This window comes from Salvelinus sp. IW2-2015, linkage group LG15 (assembly GCF_002910315.2).
Source record: "Salvelinus sp. IW2-2015 linkage group LG15, ASM291031v2, whole genome shotgun sequence".
Classification (NCBI taxonomy): Eukaryota; Metazoa; Chordata; class Actinopteri; order Salmoniformes; family Salmonidae; genus Salvelinus; species Salvelinus sp. IW2-2015.
In genome coordinates, this window is record NC_036855.1 from 58,004,323 (window position 1) to 58,026,207 (window position 21,885).

General features: G+C 45.9%; 1 protein-coding gene across 2 annotated transcripts in view; it reads right to left on the reverse strand.

Moving 5' to 3' along the window:
• LOC111975064 (cartilage intermediate layer protein 1-like) overlaps positions 1 to 20,790 on the reverse strand; it is a 48,772-nt gene extending 27,982 nt beyond the window's left edge. Inside the window, exons 1-3 of one of the 2 annotated variants that reach the window (XM_070447299.1) lie at positions 20,606 to 20,790; positions 11,856 to 11,963; positions 3,410 to 3,568 (exon numbers count right to left, since the gene is read on the reverse strand). The gene's annotated coding sequence lies outside the window, so the exon portion shown is untranslated. Of the gene's footprint in view, positions 1 to 3,409; positions 3,569 to 11,855; positions 11,991 to 20,605 lie in introns of those variants that run through there. The other variant, XM_024147522.2, reaches the window with a different exon arrangement.
• Between the last annotated feature and the right edge of the window lie 1,095 nt (positions 20,791 to 21,885).

Here is a 21,885-nt window from a genome sequence, read left to right on the forward strand (position 1 = left end):
GAATCAGCATAAGGTACAGCTATCAAAGATTGATCTTGTGAACACTCACCTATTCTTTATTTACAACAAACTCCTCAATTTATATTGAGACCAACTAAAGAATCTCTCTAAAATGATCACCATAATGTAAATCCAAAAATCGAAACGGAAAATGGCCTGTTGACTGTGTGTTAGCGGAAATAGGTGTGGATCGTGTTGCTGCGCCACAGGGTGTCACTGTGAGGCAGTGGACGGCCGCCACATCTATGCATCACCACTGGAACACAGCTAAAGACAAGTGAATGGTGAGATGAAATCCATCAGTCAAGCAAAAAMCCGTTTCCAGATACGGCAGAGCTCACATGGAGCTTTCAATGAAAGAAAGGACCAGACGAGAGGAAAACACAGAGCCATAGCCTCCAGAAGGTCCATCAGAGCCAACAGCCTCACATTAAGCCATGATAGCTTTCTAAAAGGTGGGCTGGTCCAAGGCGTTTCCTACTAGGAATAGGTGATGACGTTGTGTCTTTAAATCCTCACTCTGTGAGGTTGTTTACCCCAGCAGTAAAACAAAACCAATCCTGTTACTGGTCAAATGGCCATTATCACACATTTCTCACCCCAAGCACAGGACAATAAAGAGTGGGTGTGGAAAGAGCCATTGATGACAGGTTAAACAAGCATCAACTATATGACTCGATGTGTGTGTGCTTGAGTGCGTGTGTTTGTTCCTCCAGGTGTGGCGTGCCCAGCTAACCCGCAGTAATGAGTGTAATTTGCTGGTCATAGTCCAGGCTTGTGACAGGCAGCACTAAGCAGAACAGACCCTTTGCTGCATACCATAAGTAATAGTCACACAGGCAAAAGACAATCACTGGGTAACGGCCGATTCGCTTCCCATTAGGGTCTATAAACGCCTCATTCCCACTTTGCCTAATTACCCAATTAAAGCTTACTCTGCAGATTTGTCTCTCTCTCTCCTCTTCCCCTTTGGACTATGCATGTGGTGCCATTCTTACCATTGCCATTTGGAAATAACAGAGGACATCAGGACAAGCAGGTTTGGTTTAGTATTCAATAAACATCAGTTTATATTTTATGACATTTTAGATTAGTTCATTTGGCTCTTTTGATGGAGACTGTTGAATGTGTGTATCCAGCTCTAGTGTATTACAGTGTACATTAGTGTGTGAACCAAACAGGTGACAGCAGAAAGCCCTGGAGCTAATTCTGGGCAGACAATCTTAGCCGTAAATGAATTGCAGCTGTCTTACAATGACAGAAGTCCCATGGAGGGGGGCATCCCGGGCCAAGCTTTCTGCTGATGTGTGTGAGAGAGAGGTGGGGTGTTTGGACCGCRACTGTTGCTGCCGACCAACTGTCACAAGGAAACGTTCCTTTCCTGATTTGGACTGAAAATGCTGACTGATTAATCTCAACTAGAGCTTTAATTATATCCTTTATAATGCTATGGGTGTGAGTCAGTGGCAGGAAAACAGCTTCCTACAATTCTACACATTTTGGCATGGGGCAAAGAGAAAACATTTCAGTTTCATGTCTAAAATTATGCTATTCTACACATTTGCCATGAAGCTGAGAGAAAATGTTGRGGTTTTACAGCTAATTTCCTGTCATTCTAAAAGTTTTTGCCATGGCTTATGACGTGTTTATATGCTATTATCTTTATTTTAAGGGGGTTGGGAGGCCCCCAGAGCCCGTGTCCCCCCCACGCCTTGCGGGTGTGTATGGTATGCCAGTGGTGTGTSTCTAGCTGTTCTTCCTACAGCCCCGTTTATAACTGGTTCTAACATGCATCCTTTGTCTTGATATTGTCCACATTCTGATTGTGCCCACAGACAGGCGTAGACAATTTAAAAACCCAGAGGCTGCGTTTAGATAGGCAGCCCAATTCTGATATTTTTTTTCACTAATTGGTATTTTGACCAATCAAATCAGCTCTGAAAAAGATATGATGTGATTGAACAAATTACCAATTAGTGGAAAAAATATCTGAATTGGGCTGCCTGTCTAATCACAGCCATTGTGATCTGATTGTGATTAGATATTCCTGACTACTTCCAGAGGCAGTTAGGGACCCATTGTGTCCGGACATCTTACAGTGCAGACGAATCTGTCCAGTGAAAACATTTAACACATCATTATTCCACCCTTTAAAAACATTGACAGTTGGCACTATTGACTTCTGGTATTAATGTTTCTTAAAATAAACAAATAAATGTTATTTAGAACAAATATCTGTCACATAATTAGCATACATGGATATCTGGTCACAATGCGGACACAGTGGATGGATAAGAGACACATTTTAATACCATGTGTAGATGCATCGGCTAATAAGTGGGCACGATCATAATGTAGACAAGATCCAGACGAAGGACACATGTTAGCACCAGGTATAAACGAGGCTTATGTGTTAGGGCAAGGACGATACCATTATTGCAATACTTGTTAGTATCGTGGCAAGGAAACAAAAAACAAAGCAGATTTAACTTCTTTAGGAAAACAGCCCTAATGTTGGAAACATACATCATTGTGTTGTCATCCAGAGTCACATTTCTCRAAGCTATAGCACACTATATTTTACATACAGCAGCTTTAGGACCAAAGAGTTTGGTCTGCTTTGTGCTGGCCCAGTTATGCGTATGCAAAGAATGAAATATGTTCGTTAGGGAGAAGAARGTAGACAGAGATTAGGGAGAAGACCATGTAGATTAGGGGTAGGCAACCCTGGTCCTGTTTTTGATTTAACTGACTTGGAAGACCAGGTGTGTTGAATTTAGGCAATCACTGAACTGATCAATTAGCTCAGTTGGTCCGGTGTGGTGCCTAGTTGGAACCTAATCCTGCAGTACCTGTGGCACTCCAGGAACACGGTTGCTTACCCCTAATGTAGAGCGATATACAGTATACGGTATACAAATGAGGGTGTGGAACATTGCATTTATTGAGTTTGTCTTGTACTTGTGGGAGTACACAAATACAGTGTTTATGAGCTGGTGGCGCCACATCTTGCTCAAGCACAAGCACTGTACAGCTGTTATCGAGCCACATAAATGATAGAAAGCATTTAGCAGTTGCTCTGTTAGAAAATGAAATATTTACTAGATTGAAACCAGCTTCTAAAAAGCTATTTGCTATCTTTACTTCACTCCGTTAAACTGCTCAGGTGGGGAGAGAGAGAGAGAGATTGAGAGAGAGAGATTGAGGGAGAGAGAGCGCTGGAGAAAGAGGGAATGTGATTGCTTAGAGGTGGGTGGATGAGAGAGCGGATCCCATCTGGCTCTAGCTTGTTACCGCCTGTGAAGTGAAGTGTGCAGGCTGTGTGTCAGAGATAATGGAGGCGCGTTAGACCTGCAGGGTAGAGGGGGCGTTACCGCAACGGAGMGGCTCCTTGGACCTTGAGACCTACCTCGCAGCTGCAGGCAGGGCTCTCCTGGGACCAGCAGCAGGCGAAGKAGGATGGCGGACTTGGAGGGCTGGACTCCTGCTGGGGGTCCAACCAGGGATCCTACAGGCCCTGTGTTGTCTCTCCACATCAGGTGGTGGACTCCAGTGGTACTGTGGGTGGCTGTAGGGAGAACAGGAGAACAGGCCATCTGGACTGGGCTGCACTGTAGTGACCACAGAGGATTCAGTCACAGCTCTACTGAGAACTGCTACAATAAGAGCCTGTGTGGGCAAAACTAAAAACAAGTAAACAAAGAATGGCATGGGAGAATTTCCCTACACTCTTATCTATCTATTTAAAGTASTTTTTCCTTCTCTTTCTTCCGCCTTACTCTCCCTGCATTCTGTATCTCACCCTTTCTGCGGACCTCTTGGGATGGCTCTGCTTACATGAGTTTCTAAATCCTTTTTTGTGTTGCTTCATTTATTCATTCTTTGTCTTTGCGCTCCTGGCTTTGCCCAATTCAAAAGGAAAGCCGTGGGTCTGCAGAGAGGAGAACATTGGGAAAATAGCCTTTTGTTGTTCATTTGAAAGAACAGCTTCCAGTCTGACAAATGGCAGCACTCTGATAGGGAACGACAGGAGTCTGAATACACACACGGCTCTGAACACACTCCAACTCTGATCCTGCCAATGTTCTGATCTCAAGTGTGTCTTGCTGTGTGGTGAGGATAACCGGCAACAGTCTCAGCACTCCACCTCTCCCGTCAAACTCCAAATGGGAGCAGAGAAAGACAGGAGGGAAATAACGTAATTCCACACAAAACACAAAACCACCTTTTTCCTCATTCATTTCCATGACATTGGAACAGTTGCTGGAACAATAAACCTCRATCCATTCCTCYACAGCCTATTGGACATTGTGGGGGTTCTGAATGAGAGGACGTCTGGGTGCTATGAATGCTTATGTTGTGCTGTGTGTCCGACACTCTTGACCTGTATTCTTGTCGCAGTTTCCATGCACTTGTGCCCCTTGACCCTCTCCAGTGCAATAAGAGCTCAGGGCTGTGCCTGGGATCCCCATGGACTCTGGGTCCCCATGACCACTCCCTGTTCTTCCTCTGTTCAACAAGGGGCATTGTAGGGGAGCGTCACCTCCARGGAGAGCGGCCYCGTGTTCCAGGCAGRCCAWACTGTCCTAATGCAGCGTGTGAGGACATGAGGAGATGGGGAGTGGAGGGGCAGACTGAAGGACCGTTGGGAGGGAGTGACACCATCCTCCTGCACAATTGCTCCACACCTCTATTGTTCAGCCAACTGTTAGGTATTGTGGACGGGTCAGGTTGGATTCAGCCCTGGGGGATAATATGCAGTGTTCCTGTGAGAGTTCTCCTGTCTGCAACGTGTTTTACAGGCTGAAAGAGGGCCTCTCTATGTACAATGCTGTGGGATAGACAGGGAGAGAGGGAGTTGTCTCATAAGTCTTTCGCCAGGTGTTTCAAGTTTTAATGTCACGTGCATAAGTACAGTGAAATGCCTTTCTTGCATGCTCTAAACACAACAATGCAGTAATCAATAACAATGTAATACTAAAAATAACATAAGGTAGAACAAAAACACACACAAAAWAAATCGAATCAAACTTTATTTGTCACATGCGCCGAATACAACAAGTGTAGATCTTACCGTGAAATCCTTACTTACAAGCCCTTAACCAACAGTGTAGTTCAAGAAGAGTTAAGAAAATATTTACCAAATGAACTAAAGTWAAWWMAWTTMTWWTTTTTTAAGTAACACAATAAAATAACAACGAGGCTATATACAGGGGGTGTCGGTACCGAGTCAGTGTGCGGGGATACAGGTTAGTCGAGGTAATCTGCACATGTAGTTAGGGGTGAAGTGACACCACAATTGTCAGTTGACAATTTTTTGGGCTTTCCTCTGACACCGCCTAGTATATAGGTCCTGGATGGCAGGAAGCTTGGCCCCAGTGATGCACTGGGCCGTGCACCCTACCCTCTGTAGTGCCTTATGGTKAYATGCCGAGCAGTTACCATACCAGGCTGTGATGCAACCAGTCAGGATGCTCTCGATGATGCAGATGTAGAACTTTTTGAGGATCTGGGGACCCATGCCAAATCATTTCAGTCTCCTGAGGGGGAAAAGGTGTTGTCGTGCACTCTTCACGACTGTCTTGGTGTGTTTGSACCATGAACGTGAAACTCTCGACCCGCTCCACTACAACCCCGTCGATGTTAATGGGGTGTGTTCGGCCCGCCTTTTCCTGTAGTCCACGATCAGCTCCTTTGTCTTGCTCACATTGAGGGCGAGGTTGTTGTCCTGGTACCACACTGCCAGGTCTCTGACCTCCTCCCTATAGGCTGTCTCATCATTGTCGGTGATCAGGCCTACCACTGTTGTGTCATCAGCAAACTTAATGATGGTGTTGGAGTCGTGTTTGGCCAGCAGTCGTGGGTGAACAGGGAGTACAGGAGGGGACTAAGCACACAACCCTGAGGGGCCCCAGTGTTGAGGATCAGTGTAGCAGACGTGTTATTGCCTACTCTTACCACTTGGGGGTGGCCCATCAGGAAGTCCAGGATCCAGTTGCACAGGGAGGTGTTTAGTTCCAAGGTCCTTAGCTTAGTGATGAGCTTTGTGAGCACTATGGTGTTGAACGCTGAGCTGCAGTCAATGAATAACATTCTCACATAGGTGTTCCTTTTGTCCAGGTGGAAAAGGGCGGTGTGGAGTGCAATTGAGATTGCGTCATCTGTGGATCTGTTCGGGCGGTATGCGAATTGGAGTGGGTCTAGTGTATCTGGGAGGATGCTGTTGATGTGAGCAATGACCAGCACCTCATTTTTACCGACGTGTGTGCTACATGGTGGTAATCATTTAGGCAGGTTACCTTCGCTTCCTTGGGCACAGGGACTATGGTGYTCTGCTTGAAACATGTAGGTATTACAGACTCGGTCAGGGAGAGGTTGAAAATGTCAGTGGACACTTGCCTGTTGGTCCGCGCATGCTTTGAGTACATGTCCTGGTAATCAGTCTGGCCCKGCGGCTTTGTGAATGTTCACATCGGRTACCGAGAGCGWTATCACACAGTCATCCAGAACAGCTGGTYCTCTCATGCATGCTTCAGTGTAAAATACATTTAAAAGACATTTAGCTCGTCTGGTAGACTTGCGTCACTGGACAGCTCGTGGCTGGGTTTCCCTTTGTAGTCTGTAATAGTTTTCAAGCCTTGCCACATCTGACGAGCATCAGAGCCGGTGTAGTAAGATTKAATCTTAATCCTGTATTGACGTTTTGCTTGTTTGATGGTTCAGGAGGATAGAATTATGCTCAGATATGCCAAATGGAGGGCGGGGGAGAGCTTTGTATGCATCTCTGTGTGTGGAGTAAAGGTGGTCTAGAGTTTTTTRCCCTCTGGTTGCACATGTGACATGCTGGTAGAAATGAGGTCAAACGGATTTAAGTCTGCCTGCATTAATGTCCCCGGCCACTATCAATCAAATGTATTTATAAAGCCCTTCTTACATCAGCTGATGTCACAAAGTGCTGTACAGAAACCCAGCCTAAAACCCCAAACAGCAAGCAATGCAGGTGTAGAAGCACGGTGGCTAGGAAAAACTCCCTAGAAAGGCCKGAACCTAGGAAGAAACCTAGAGAGGAACCTATGAGGGGTGGCCAGTCCTCTTCTGGCTGTGCCGGGTGGAGATTATAACAGTACATGGCCACTAGGAGCGCCGCTTCTGGATGAGCATTTTCTTGTTTGCGTATGGCCTTATACGTAATAAATAAATAAATAAATAAATAAGAAAATAAGAAGAACACGAGAAAGTAAATAAGTAAGTATATTACATACAGGGTCAGCCAGTTCCAGTATCATATTTACAATGTGTAGGGATACTGGTGATAGAAGTAGATATGTATATGGGTGACTGGGCATCAGGATATATGATCAACAGAGAAACAGCAGCTTGTATAATGATTGTATGTGAGTGGGTGTGTGTGTGTGTGTGTAGAGTCAGTATAAACGTATGTGCATATTATGTGTGTGTGAGCAAATTATGAATTGAGTGTGAGTGTGTAGGGCCCTGTGAGTGTGCATAGAGACAGCGCAAAAATACAAATAAAATCCAAGGGTCAACTCAGATAGTCTGTGTAGCCATTTTGTTAGCTATTTAGCAGTGTTATGSCTTGGGGATGGAAGCTGTTCAGGAGCCTGTTGGTGCCAGACTTGATGCACCTGTACCGCTTGCCATTGCAGAGAGAACAGCAGAGAGAACAGTCTATGTGTGGAAGGACGTCTGYGACAGAGGCCCTCTGTGTGTGGAGGTAGATCAGGCTAGGTGGGGTGGACGGACGAGGGTGACGGCAGCTGGTAAGGATCCTGTATGGACATAAGATCCAAAGCCCTTTCATGGATAATACTCTCCTCTCCTATGACTTMCAGCTTTGGGTCAATGCATGTCGCCATTGCCCTAGTCTACAGAGAGAAGCAGAATGTGGATAACAAACTCCTTTTACTCTTCTATATGAGTTCCATCCTCRCATTACCCCTGGAGTCCTGTAGGGCAGAGGGATGGACATATTCAGATGTAGTTACAGTATTATAGTAGAGTAGATACAGGTAGTTATGTAAAACCAGTGGAGATGGTAAAACCAGTGGAGAGGAATCACCGTGAGTAGTTCATTCTGACAATCTCTGGCTTTGTGGAGATTAAATGGCCTCTTCCACTAGTTGATTAGCAGAGCTCCCAGATGAGGAGCGTGAATGGCTCTTTCATACACTGTCCTCTATCTGTCTGTGTCTATGGGTGATGCCATAGAGACTTAGTGAGAGAGAGAGTCATTCCATAATCCACACAGAGAGTTGAGGAGGTGGTCAGGGAGCTGGAGCTGGGATAAAGGCAGTGATTGTAGCCCCTCTCCACCAGTCAACTAATGATGGACGAGGAGCTGGAGGTAGAGTCTCTCTGGCAGATGAAGGAAGTGAATGTCTCTCTCTGGTACTAGGAGTTCCCACCCTGCATTGATCCCCACTAGCCAGGACTCAGCAGGAGTCTATTATCTGGGAGATTACATTTAAAGCCCTTCATTTTGTGCGCATGGCTTTTTGAATGGCCCAGGCACAAAAGCCKTGATTGAGTTTCCATTGGCCATCTGAGTTGGACAGTAGCTCCCACACTTCTCCACCCTGACGTGGATAGAGACTGTGCATCATCCTGAACAAATTACAACGTCCTTTACCCTCTAACCTATCCCCTGTTCTCCTTCTCTTTCCTCTCTACGTTCCTCTTGGTATACTGATTTGATTTGATTTGACTGTATATAGTTGATATGTTGTGATAATAAACAGGCAGTGTTGTCAGGCAACAATAGAATAACCATATCCTTGCCATTATCTTGTTGTTGTCATGTATGTACTGAATAATGTTAACCCCATCCCCCCCAACACTAATGACTGCAACGTATCTTAGATCCCAATTCCCATACCTAGCAACAGTGCCATGATTACCGGCCACATRAGCATACATTCAAGTAGCTCTTCATATAACATTATATTAAAGCACACAGATGGCTGCCCACAGAGAAAGAGAAAGAGAGCGCGTTCCCTCCAGCTCCCTCRATCAGGGTAAACATCCTGGGTCAGAGGAACATCCTTTTCCCTCTCTCTCTGTGTGCCATTCCTGCTTCAGGACCAATCTGCTCCCAGGGGGCAACCCGAGACCAGTGGTGGAAAAATACCCAATTGTCATACTTGTGTAAAAGTAAAGATACCTTAATAGAAAATAACTCAAATAAAAGTGAAAGTCAGCAGGTAAAATACTACTTGAATAAAAGTATTTGGTTTTGAATATACTTAAGTATCAAAAGTAAATGTAATGGCTAAAATGTACTAAAAGTATAAGTATAAATCATTTCAAATTCCTTATATTAAGCAAACTAGACGGCACAATTTATTTTTTATTTTTTACGGAGAGCGAGGGGTACACTCCAACACTCAAACAAAGCATTTATGTTTAGTGAATCCGCCAGATCAAGTAGTAGGGAAGACCAGGGATGTTCTCTTGATAAGTGTGTGAATTGGACCATTTTCCTGTCCTGCTAAGCATTCAAAATGTAACAAGTTATTTTGGTTGTCAGAGGAACTGTAGGAATGTAGTGAAGTACAAGTAAAAGTTGTCAAAAATAGAAATAGTAAAGTAAAGTACAGATACAAAAAAATACTTCAGTAGTACTTGAAAGTACTTTACACCACCACCACTTCCCATCACCTAACCAGCACCCCAAATCATCCCTTCACATCACTGGGTGTCATTACTATATGCAACAGCATATAGCTAGAGGAACAGGCTAGCTAGAAAAATCCCCTCAGCCTTAAGCAATTCATTTATCTATTTTTTTCCCCCTCATCAGGGTTGGGCAACTCCAGTCCTCAGGGGCCTGTTTGGTGTCACACGTTTTCTCCATCCCTAGCAAACACAGCTGATTAATCAAATTACAATCTGAACTGAAGATCATGATTAGTTGATTATTGGAGTCAGGTGTGTTAGCTGGGTCAAAACTGTGACACCAATCAGGCCCACGAGGACTGGAATTGCCCAACCCTGCTTGATGATCTTTCTTTCTTTCTTTCTTTCTTTCTTTCTTTCTTTCTTTCTTTCTTTCTTTCTTTCTTTCTTTCTTTCTTTCTTTCTTTCTTTCTTTCTTTCTTTCTTTCTTTCTTTCTTTCAGCAGTCCAGAGGCCAATATTATGTTGGTCAATTCTCATCCTAGGCTGGAGCGGGGCAATTGATTCCCCCTACAAGGTTATATTCCCTGGATGATATTGATCAATTAATTATGATGGATTTCCAATGGTGACTGTCCTTCTTAAGGCCGCTATTCAATCAGATCCGCTGTAGCTAACATCTGCCTAGGGTTGMTTTGATGGTGTCAGAAGGGGAACTGCTTTAGACCTGTTAAATCCACAAGTGGCTCCCGGCATTACAACTAAAGCGGACATTYCCATTGGCTGCATGGAGTCGCATTAACAGATGCAGCCCATGCAGCCCTGTTTACAAGTTGGAACACTGGAATGTGATATGTAATCTACACCTCGATTAGGCTGATAGAAACCCTCATCATTTAGTGGATTGATTTTTCAATTTGTGCGTAATCATGTCTATATAGCCTACACTTTCTCTTTCTGTATTTCTAACAAGAGTGGGGAGGGTGTGGCTTCGTGACCATGATCGCAAGAGCAGCTGCTCACCATTTGACGACTCCAATGCAGTTCCACCTCCTACACCGCCAAAACATCTGCTATGCGGGTGTCTGTTATCCCCGGTTAACGGTTGATCTGATTGAATCTAGGCCTAAAGCTGAGATCCGCATTAGGAGAAACAGCACCACCGGCCGCCCCCGGCACTTAAGTTATTGTTTGGTTTATGAAACGGTGGCACGTGCAAGGATGTCCGTCTGTACATAGTTTGAAGTAAAGTCTTAGCTGTTGTAATATCGCAAACGAACGTGGCAGTTTCACTGCTACGGATTCCAACTTTAATGCCCAAGAGACGGATGAAATTACCTCTGCCGGCCTTGACAAGGTCCAATAGAGTCAAGAATAACAAGTTATAGTGGATGTGTTAGAAAAATACACAATATAAAAATGATTGGAACAAAACAACATCGCCTTCCCATAAGAGGGTGACATTTTTCTTAGTTTTCCACTTTTTCTCCGCAGCACACGGTCTTGACATGTGACCTGAGATTTGAAAACACTATTGTGGTGATGAAATTGTGATTTAAAAAAATAAACATTGCCATTGTCTTGTAAACTAGATTCTCGGTGAGCTAATGTGAACCATTGTCACTGCCTTGAACACAACAAAAAGACCATTGTGAATTTGTGACAAATCAGATAGGTCAGGATTCTTCTATTTTTAGATTCTAAAGAATCATCCAGCATCTTCTAATCTAATCAATCAATCGATCAATCAAATGTATTTTATAAAGCCCTTATTACATCAGCAGTTGTCACAAAGTGCTTATACAGATACCAAGCCTAAAACCCCAAACAGCAAGCAATTGAGATGTCTCGACCTCTGAATGCTCGGCTATGAAAAGCCAACTGACATTTATTCCTGAGATGCTGACCTGTGTTGCACCCTCTATAACCACTGTGATTATTATTTGACCCTGCTGGTCATCTATTAAAGTTTCAACATCTTGAATTCCTATCTGGCACAGCCAGANTCTGGCTGTGCCAGATAGGAATTCAAGATGTTGAAACTTTAATAGATGACCAGCAGGGTCAAATAATAATCACAGTGGTTATAGAGGGTGCAACACAGGTCAGCATCTCAGGAATAAATGTCAGTTGGCTTTTCATAGCCGAGCATTCAGAGGTCGAGACAGCAGGTGCGGTAGAGAGAGAGAGAGAGAAAGAGAGAGTCGAAACAGCACGTACGGTGAACAGGGTTCCATAGCCGCAGGCAGAACAGCAGAAACTGGACCGGGTGAACTGGGGACAGCCAGCAGTCGTCAGGACAGGTAGACCTGATGCATGGTCCTTGGGCTCAGGTCCAGAGAGAGGAGAAAGAGGAGAGGGGAGAGGAGAGAGGAGAGAGATAGAGAGAGAGAGGAGAATTGGAGGGAGCATATCTAACATCACACAGGACACCAGGACAGGAGAATTATACCAGATATGACAGACTGACCCTAGCACATATATTTTGCAGCATAGACACTGGGGACTGAGACAGGGGGGGGGCCGGGGGACACTGTGTGGCCCCATCCAAAGTTACCCCTGGACAGGGCCAACCATGTTGAGTACGCCGTGCTAGTGTATGAGTTAAGCTTTATGATAGTGTGTCCCATCCAGTGCCCCCCCCCCCCCCCCCCTTTGATTATCGTCGAACCGCTGAATAGAGGGCACAAGGTGAATTGATTTGAGAGGTGTCTTATTCCTCGGAAAAGGTATTTGATGAAAGACAGGAGAGGAAGGCCTGGTGGCAGAACAGAGCAGAGCAAAGTGTGCCGAATGACATTGATTTTCAGTTGGGGGAAGAAGAAGAGGGGTGTGGGGGAGAGAGAGAGCGAGTAGGCAATCTGTTGCTAAGCCTGGTCTCGTCCTTTATTAGACCTTGAGAGATAATAATAAGCCTGGTTGTCACGCCTCTCTTTCAGCTCCTGTAATTTCCGTGACTCACTGCATTTCTCCCCTTCGTCCTGTTTTCACAAAGGGCAGTTATCATTTCCAATTAGGCCGGTGTACATATGAAGCTCAGGGACCCAGAGGCATTTCAMTAAGYGCCCAACCTCCATTTGGAGTCCCATTGTGGSAATTATTCTGAGGGCTATTGGTTGGAAGAATGAGGGCACACAGGACGAAGCACCTGAACAAAGACAGCTGGAGAGGAGATGTCAACATTGACTGCACACACCCATCACTGCTGGACCACACACACACACCCGCACACACACACACGCACCTATGGTCCTTTACTATTTCAAAGGCGTATGCAAATTAGGCAAGCACAAAACCCCATCACGCATTTGTCACTAATTGAAGACATGTCAATTATGAATGTAGGAACATACAGAGCAGTGCCACTGTTAATCCCTGTGTGGTTGTGGTTTAAAAAGCTGCTCTGGCTGTAAGTGGCAGGACTCATATGGGAAACGGGGGGGGGAAGGAGAATTCTTCATTCTCTGTTATCGCATTATGACAGGCATTATCTCTCGCCAAACAACATGTCACACTGCAGTTATTGAAAAGCAAATTAGAATAATACATAGAAGAGGTCGCACAACATCATAAGATTTTCATATTAAAGCTGGCTGGTGAACTCTGTCTCGTAGTGCATATGAAAACTGTTAGATCTAAACCCTGCTGTGCTCACTGCTGGAGATGAAACATGGAGGAGACTGGTTTAAATCAATGCAGAGTAACTTCTTACGTTTCACACACATTTCTTGTGTGTGTGCGTGTGTGTGTGTCAGTGTGAAGGAGAGGACACACCTGTCAAATCTCGAGTGAGTGGAAGCCCACCATATCACCACATCCACAGGGCAGTAATCAGGTTGCTGGCTGATTCTCCTGGTAATTCTCTGTGGAGATCAGAACACTGATACATTCCACCACCGACACATTGTTTGCAATCTCAAGGAGAAGTATACACAAACAGAAACATAGACTCCGCACGCACGCACGCACGCACGCACAACCCACACACCACAACACACACACCACACACACACACACACACACACACACCACACACACACACACACACACACACACACACACACAACACACACACACACACACACACACACACACACACACACACACACACAACACACACACACACACACACACACACACACCACACACACACACACACAATCGCACACACACACACACACAGAGAGAGAGAGACCTGGATTGCAATGAGATGTTTTTCCATTTCCCAGCACATTTAAACCAATATATTTCCTCAGTCACACACCCATTTCAAAATGCAATTGTAAGCCTGTGACCTCACTGTTCATATTTTACATCAGGATATAATGTAACACAGATGACTCCCGAGGTCTCATCCCATGTATTGAGGACAGATTGCCATGCACTGCTTTGTGGCAGCAGTATATGGATATCCATTATATATTGTATACTGTGAATTAGTTAGTAGGGATGCTTTATATTACTTTTTTCCATCTCCAGGAGCGATGGTTAAGTTATGCATGATGAATAAYTCAAGGCTTCCGTCTGAAATTACAGTAGATTGTGATGATAATTGAATGAAGGTGCAGGACCTTCTCTGTGATTGTAACTGACGTTTTTAAAGCACATCTTGCCATATTCATCTTCTCATTATTCATATTTTCCAAAGGAATCTGCTCCACTCACTCTCTCTTGCACACATGCTCACACACACAGACATACATGTGATGTGCGCACGTGCGCACGCCGCACACTCACACGCACGGACGCACGCACACACGCACAAGCAAACAAAGATGTACAGATATCCAGTGCTTGGCTGCTTTCTCTGTGTCTGTGGTGAATCAGAGGGGAAATAAATAACAGCTTGTTTGGAGTGAGGATCCAGGCTTCTCATTACCAACACAGTCCCCGTGACCTCACCACCCCAGCACGCTAATGCTGAGAGACACAACAGGAGGGAGGGAGGACAGAGGAGAGAGGGAGTGGAAAGGGAGGGATGGCCTGTACTAGGCAACCATCCCCTGCTTCTTATTACAGTGGCACCTTGGCCAAATCACTTACAAAAATCAGTCAGACACCAGGCAGGCAGGCTGAGCCATCAGCCAGCTGTGGCTTTTGGAAGAGAGCAGGTGATGTGATGAGGCCAGGCCAGAGAGATAGCTGAATGGTTCCTCTCAGGAGTGTCCCCAGCTATTGATTGGTGCATGGGCTGGCTGAGCACAAGTCCCAAATGATCTCCACCAAYCCCTGTGAGTGTCTGTTAACCAATACCAGCTGCAGCCAGCCAGGTAAAGAAGCAGAACCACAGACAACTGTGGTGACAAAGACATGTGTATTAGGGTGTCCTCCGGCTCAGAACAGAGTGTATATTTTCCACAAGTAAGCTGTACTGTGTAACATTTGGATATCTAATTTCTTGAGAAGGAGACTGTTCCTCCTGTTTGTTTGTATGATGAAGGGGGGGGGGGGGGGGGGGGGGGTGTCAGTGCATACTGTACGTGTGTGTGTGACAAAGAAGCATTGAGAAGCCATTGTCCAGTCTCCCTGGCCAGTGATTGACTGTGCCGCTGAGTATAGCTGACAGTCCTCCGGCGTTGACCTGAGCCCTGTGCATCGATAAACAAGRCTAGCTAGGCTTGTACTACTCTAATCAGGCCTCCCGTAGCAGCACAACACACTCTGAATCACAGCACAGGGACAGACCTACAGAGAACAAAGACTACGGGACCACTGGGGAGCTCTGTGTGGGTTCCGTAGGTGTGTGAGTGGCTGTGTTGCTACCTTTGCATGGAGCATATTTGTAGCAGAAGCGTAGGGGAAGGATGTTCAGCAGAGAATTAAACAGAGAATCAACTCTGCATGACTGACTCAAGAGAGACGCAACAGAGAGATTTATGAAAATAGTTGGTCAACGCCTGTGCGATGCCGATCAATATTTTGCAATCARGCAAGACAGTACGAGATCCTGTCTCTAGGAGTGTGAACAATGTAAAGCTGAGGAAAGGTCTGTATTACAGTAACTCAAGTTTTGGGGAAAGGGGAAACGAGTGATAATCATCCTGCCTGCTAGTGATGAGTCCTGAGTACGGTGTCTGCGGTTGACCGTCCAGCAGATGGCAGTGTCTTTCTTCCCTGTCTGTCCAATGAGCAGCTCTCGCTGGTAGGAACCCTTGGACATTCATCAACAACATCACCATGCAAGCTAGAGATTATCAGTACAGGCTAAACCATCTAAAGAGAAATTCTATTCATCTCTCCTCCTCTGCTGATCTAACAATGGGGGCAGGTTAGGAGGCTTATTACCAATCTGTACAGTAGCAGAAGATGAATAGTACTAGTCAGAGAAAGGTTGTTATAAAAGCAATCCACCACTCAGCTACATAAGTGCTGACCCTGAGTGCCCTTCCTGTCCTTCCCCCTGTCCCCAGGTCAGTTAGTCAGCCCCATGTGCAGGGCCGGCACCAGGCATAAGCGACATAAGCGGTCGCTTAGGGCCCCAGGCCGCTAGGGGGCCCCGACCCAGTCGGGGTCTCAACTTACTGTTGAGAGTTAGAATAGTAGAATACACAAGGTGCAATTTCAAAATTCGGTTGTGCATCAGCAATTTTTCTCTTGTTATGTCAGTCACTAACAGTCATTAAATTAGCAATGTCAGCTAACAATTTTTATATTGGTAAATTTGTCTAGCCAGCTATCTYAACTTGTAGTAATCATGACCGAATACCGACCAACACGCAGGGCAAATGCCCAAGGTCCCTGACCTCCAGGGGGCACCCATTGATTTTGTTAGTCACTCTCACTCAGACAACATTAACATGGCAAAAGTCATGTCAAAATGTGTAGAATTGCAGGAAATTAGTTTTAAAACTGAACATTTTAAATTTTCTCTCTGCCCCATGGCAACATGTAGAACTGCAGAAAATATACTTTAAAACGAAAAAGTAAATGATCCGCCATCAAGAGGGGTCCTCTAAAAGGTTTAGCTGTGAGGAGTGGTGTAGTGCTATTTTTGTAGGTGCAGGAGRGAGAAAAATGTAAGTAAATGAAGTCATCATTTCTCATAGTTTGTACCGACAGATGTAGCCTATTGAACTTCACTATAGAATATCCATAAAATGCATCCTCCAAGTCTCTAAGGGCTCCCTGTGCTTAATTACAGGYWTTCAATTAGCGCTACCTCCTCTTAACTAATAAGATCCCTATGTTATGTTCCCTAGTATTTTGCCCCTTGARCACCTGGTCATGGTCACCATACTGGAAACTCAGGCTGGAGAGGGAGATGGTCATGTCAAATCAAATCAAATCAAATTGTATTTGTCACATGCTTACTTACAAGCCCTTAACCAACAATGCAGTTTTAAGAAAACACCTAAAAAAAGTAAGAGATAAGAATAACAAATGATTAAAGAGCAGCATTAAATAACAATAGCGGGGCTATATACAGGGGGTACCGGTACAGAGTCAATGTGCGGGGGCACCGGTGTTGAGATAATCGAGGTAATGTGTACATGTAGGTAGAGTAATTGAAGTGACTATGCATAGACAATAACAGAGCGTAGCAGCAGCGGGGGGGTTAGGAGGGGCAATGCAAATAGTCTGGGTAGCCATTTGATTAGCTGTTCAGGAGTCTTATGGATTGGGGGTAGAAGCTATTTAGGAGCCTCTTGGACCTAGACTTGGCGCTCTGGGACCGCTTTCCTTGCGGTAGCAGAGAGAACAGTCTATGAGTGGCTGGAGTCTTTGACAATTTTTAGGGCCTCTGACACCGCCTGGCATAGAGGTCCTGGATGTACTGGGCCGTACGCACTACCCTCTGTAGTGACTTGCGGTTGGAGGCCGAGCAGTTGCCATACCAGGCAGTGATGCAACCCGTCAGGATGCTCTCGATGGTGCAGCTGTAAAAGCTTTTGAGAATCTGAGAACCCATGCCAAGTCTCCTGAGGGTGAATAGATTTTGTTGTGCCTTCTTCACGACTGTCTTGGTGTGCTTGGACCATGTTAGTTTGTTGGTGATGTGAACGCCAAGGAACTTGAAGCTCTCAACGTGCTCCACTACAGCCCCGTCGATGAGAATGGGGGCATGCTGGGTCCTCCTTTTCCTGTAGTCCACAATCATCTCCTTTGTCTTGCTCACATTGAGGAAGAGGTTGTTGTCCTTGCACCACATGATCAGGTCTCGGGCCTCTTCCGAGGCTGTTTCATTGTTATCGGTGATCAGGCCTACCACTGTTGTGTCATCAGCAAACGTAATTATGGTGTTGGAGTCGTGCCTGGCTGTGCAGTCATGAGTGAACAGGGAGTACAGGAGGGGACTGAGCGCACACCCCTGAGGGGACCCCGTGTTGAGGATCAGTGTGGCGGATGTGTTGTTACCTACTCTTACCACCTGGGGGTGGCCCGTCAGGAAGTCCAGGATCCAGTTGCACAGGGAGGAGTTTAGTCCCAGGGTCCTTAGCGATGCGCTTTGAGGGCACTATGGTGTTGAATGCTGAGCTGTAGTCAATTAATAGCATTCTCACATAGGTGTTCCTTTTGTCCAGGTGTGAAAGGGCAGTGTGGAGTGCAATAGAGATTGCATCATCTGTGGATTTGGTGGTGCGGTATGCAAATTGGAGTGGGTCTACCGTTTCTGGGATAATGSTGTTGATGTGAGCCATAACCAGCCTTTCAAAGCACTTCATGGCTACTGACGTGAGTGCTACGGGTTGGTAGTCATTTAGGCAGGTTACCTTAGTGTTCTTGGCCACAGGTGGTCTGCTTGAAACATGTTGGTATTACAGACTCAGACAGGGAGAAGTTGAAAATGTCAGTGAAGACACTTGCCAGTTGGTAGGCGCATGCTCGGAGTACACGTCCTGGTAATCCATCTGGCCCTGCAGCCTTGTGAATGTTGACCTGTTTAAAGGTCTTACTCACATCGGCTGCGGAGAGAGTGATTACACAGTCGTCCGGAACAGCTGACGCTCTCATGCATGTTTCAGTGTTACTTGCCTCGAAGCGAGCATAGAAGTAATTTAGCTGTGCTTCCCTTTGTAGTCTGTAATAGTTTGCAGGCCCTGCCACATCTGACGAGCGTCGAAGCCGGTGTAGTATGATTCAGTCTTAGTCCTGTATTGACGCTTTGCCTGTTTGATGGTTCGTTGGAGGGCATAGTGMGATTTCTTATAKGCTTCCGGGTTAGAGTCCCGCTCCTTGAATGCGGCAGCGCTACCCTTTTGCTCGGTGCGAATGTTGCCTGTAATCCATGGCTTCTGGTTGGGGTATGTACGTACAGTCACTCGATGCACTTATTGATAAAGCCAGTGACTGATGTGGTGTACTCCTCAATGCTATCGGAAGAATCCCGGAACATATTCCAGTCTGTGCTAGCAAAACAGTCCTGTAGTTTAGCATCTGCTTCATCTGACAACTTTTTTATCGACTGATAAGCAGGAATCAGGAGGATAGAATTAAGGTCAGATTTGCCAAATGGAGGGCGGGGGAGAGCTTTGTATGCGTCTCTGTGTGTGAAGTAAAGGTGGGTTAGAATTCTTTTCCCTCTGGTTGCACATTTAACATGCTGATAGAAATTAGGTAAAACTGATTTAAGTTTCCCTGAATTAAAGTCCCCGGCCACTAGGAGTGCTGTCTCTGGACGAGCATTTTCCTGTTTGATTATGGCGCTATACAYCTCATTGAGTGCGGTTTTAGTGCCAGCATCTGTCTGTGGTGGTGTGTAGACAGCTATGAAAAATACAGATGTAAACTCTCTAGGTAGATGGTGTGGTCTACAGCTTATCATAAGATACTCTACCTCAGGCGAGCAAAACCTCGAGACTTCCTTAGATATCGTGCACCAGCTGTTGTTTACATAAATGTATAGGCCCCTGCCCCGTGTCTTACCAGAGGCTGCTGTTCTGTCCTGCTGATAAAGTGTATAACCCGACAGCTGTATGTTCTTAATGTCGTTGTTCAGCAACGACTRGGTAAAACATAAGATATTACAGTTTTTAATGTCCCGTTGGTAGGATAAACGTGCTTTCAGTTCGTCCKATTTATTTTCCAGCTATTGAACATTAGCTAGCAGGACGGAGGGCAAGGTCAGTTTAGCCACTCGTTGTCTGATCCTCACAAGGCACCCTGATCTCTTTCCGCAAAATCTTCACTTCCTCCTCCAGCGAATAACGGGGATCTGGGCCTGGTCGGGTGTCTGTATTATATCCCTCCCGTCCAACTCATTGAAGAAGATCTCTTCGTCCAGTTTGAGGTGAATACTCGCAGTTCTGATGTCCAGAGGCAATTTTCTGTCATCAGAGACAGTAGCAGCAACATCATGTACAAAGCAAATTACGAACAACGTGAAAAAACAAACAAAATAGCATGGTTGGTTAAGAGCCGATAAGARGGCAGCCCTCCCCTCCGGCGCCATGTTAATGGATTATGGAGAGGTATAGAGATCATCAGATCACCCTTCTRCTATAACAGGGTTTTATAGAGTTTGGCCTGTGGGTGGTTTTATTTGGCCCCCAAATAAATCGTATTATTAGTATTATTTTTTAAATTGCTGAATTTTCATTGTTGGACATAAAAGACTGTAAAAACACCAAGAAATCAGCTCCATCTGATTTTAATTGTGGAAATCTGTTCCCAACTATTCCCACGCATAATAGAGAGATACGTGATTATTTACAAATGTAAGCAAGGTTTGAAATGATTGTTAATCAAATATTATATCTGTTTGTGCGTCTAACGGTCAATTTGCAGTTTCCAAATGATTTGTAATTATTTTCCGACCCCCTGAACATCCGCTCAAGAAGAATTTGGCCAGCGGCTGAATCTAGTTAATGATCACTGCTCTATAATAACATCATGACCCCACATCCAGCCCTCTCGGCATCTGTGGATGTGGATGATGCAATCAGCAGCAATAACATCACTCCACTGATTCATGGGTAAAGCCATGGGATTAAACACAGAACCCAGGGCAGAAGGGTTCTCCTTCTCCTTACCTCATCGTCCAACAACAACAGCTCCCCTCCAGGCTCTCACCAGTCTCCACTCTTCAGTCCCAGAGTGGGGCTTAAGGGGGGGCTTGGGGCTTGGCTGTCCACCAGAGGTCTGTTTGTGCCAACCAGGCTGGGGATTAGCTCTCTGCTCTTTGGGATTCTCTCAGGCCCCCAGGACAGGAACCCTCGTCTCTAGAGAGCGATAGAGAGATGGAGACACACAACAACAACAACAAAAACACATTCTCACATTCTCATTCCATCACTCTGGAGAACATCTGTGGACTACTTACTGTAAGTCTATGACAGTAAGCAGAACGTCAAAATAAACCAAGAGTGACGAGATAGCCATAGATGAGGTGAGTAACGTCTATTTGTAGATGCTGGTTTTCATGGTTAGCGTGTCAGTAAAATAAAAAGGAGTAACAGTCACCAGCATGTATCATATTATCTAACATGTCAGTGACTATGGGTGTTTATTGTATGTTCTGTATATGTTAATACACAAAACCCTGGAACCTACAGTGGAAGTCATTCTATCTGAGTGAGTATGTCAGATCATGTTGGCTTGGTTTTATTCAGCAGCGATGGGGCCATTAGTAAACACACATACGACCTGGGGCTGAAGGCGCTCTAACTATCCTCCCTACGCCGCCCCAAGAACCCCTACATCCCCCTCCACGTCCTCACCCCCGTAACTATCCCTCCCTACGCCCCCAAACCCCCAACCGCCACTACACCCCCCCCCCCGTCCACTCACCCTCTAAACTTATCCCTCCCTACTGCCCCCAACCCCTAACACCCCCCCCCCCCCGTCCCCACCCTCAACTGATCCCTCCTACGCCCCCCAACCCCTTACACCCCCCTCCGTCCCCCAACCCCTCGACTATCCCTCCCTACGCCCCCCAAACCCCTACACCCCCCCTCCGTCCCCACCCCTCTAACTATCCCTCCCTACGCCCCCAACCCTACACCCCCCTCCTCCCCCCCTCAATCTATCCCTCCTACGCCCCCCCCAACCCCTACACCCCCCTCCCGGTCCTCTCACCCCTCTAACGCTATCCTCTGCCCATACTGCCCCAACCCCAACCCCACTACACCCCCCCCCCCGTCCTACCCCTCAACTTTCCCTCCCTTACGCCCCCCACCCTACATCCCCCTCCGTCCTCTACTGCCTTTACTATCCCTCTCTAACACCCCCACCCAGCTACGACCCCACTCTGTCCGTCACCCCTTTAACTTATCCCCTCTCCTACGCCCCCACCCCCTCTACACCCCCCTCC